This window comes from Carlito syrichta, unplaced genomic scaffold (genome assembly GCF_000164805.1).
Source record: "Carlito syrichta isolate Samal-C Ts95f unplaced genomic scaffold, Tarsius_syrichta-2.0.1 Scaffold312962, whole genome shotgun sequence".
NCBI lineage: Eukaryota > Metazoa > Chordata > Mammalia > Primates > Tarsiidae > Carlito > Carlito syrichta.
Window position 1 is genome coordinate 551,773 of NW_007257058.1, and position 1,536 is coordinate 553,308.

Genomic DNA, 1,536 nt, shown 5'->3' on the forward strand with positions numbered 1-1,536 from the left:
AAAAAAAAAAAAATAAGAAAAGAAAATCAACTGACCATAGATGTATGAGTTTATTTCTGGACTTTTAATTCTATTCCATTGATTTCTATGTTTATCCTTATACTAGTACCATACAGTCTTGATTACTACAGCTTTGTATTAAGTTTTGAAATTGAGAAGTGTGAGTCCTGCTAACCTTGTCCTTTTTCAGGATGGTTTTGGCAATTCTAGGGTCCTTGCAGTTCCATATGAATTTAATTTATTTTATTTTGGAGTTGGAGTCTCACTCCGTCACCCAGACTGGAGTGCAGTGGCACACTCCCGGCCACCGCTCGTGGCAAGCTCCCGGCCACCGCAGCCTCAACCTGCTGGGCTCTGGCGATCCTTCCGCCTCAGCCTTCCAAGTAGCTGGAACTACAGGTGCGCGCTACCACACCCGGCTAATTTCTGATTTTTATTGTAGAGATGAGGTCTCGCCAAGTTGCCCAGGTGGGTCTCAAACCCACGGGCTCAGGCAATCCACTCACCTCAGCCTCCCAAAGCGCTGGGATTACAGGCTGAGCCACCAAGGGGGATCCATATGAATTTTAGAATCAGTTTCATATCTGTCTCCTGGAGGTAGGCAGTTCATCTGGCAATTCAGCTGTGTCCTTCCTTGTTCTCTACTGCCCCCAGAACCCCCATCTTTCCTCATGCTTATCACCTCGTTGGCAGTACTAGATTCTACCAACATGCCAGGCCCTGCATTCTTACGGCAGCATCTTAAAGCAGTGGGGGAGGGAACAAGGGCTTTCTTTTCTGGAGGCTTTGTGTTCCATGCACACAGAAAACCCCCTTACATTTCACTGGCCTGAGTGGAATCACATGCCTATCCCCAGACCAATCAGGAGGGAAGGGAAATTAGATGATCATGACCTTTTAGAGCAATCATGATTTATACAAAGAAGCAAGCACACTTGTGACCCTTTCCTAAAGATCCTGGTCAGTAGGGTGAGATGAGGTATCAAATATTGGAAAGCAATGAATAGTTCCTACCTCAAGTTTAGTAGATAAGATGCAAAAATGGTATTCGAGTAGATTTGAATAGTAACTCAACTTATAATATCGTTCTTTTGAGAGAATAAAACGTGTTCTTAGCACCAAAGATAAATTTTGGGAAACGACACTTGAAATACAATTCAAAATACATGGAATAAATGCACGCATTTACCTTTGAAACTGTACTGAATATAGTTCCATCTTTCTTGGACCCATTAGAATCTTTTCGTTCGAGACTGTCATGCTGAAGAAATGTAGAAGGACGGTTAGCAGAGTTTACCATGCAAAAGTCAAAGAGCCCTCTTAAGTTTTGATTTTTTGTTTGCTCCTCTGTTCTCACGACCAGTGGCGCTGCCAGTTGCACGCGCACCCGGGTTGACCCCTCCCCGCCCCCCCCGATGGCACAGGGAAACCAGGGTCGCAGGTGGCGAGCAGGGCACGCCGCTTGCCGGCACATCGGGCGCTCCTCCTACCGCGCCGCGGGAGCCGCGCTCCACACCCACGTTCTCCGTGCCCGTG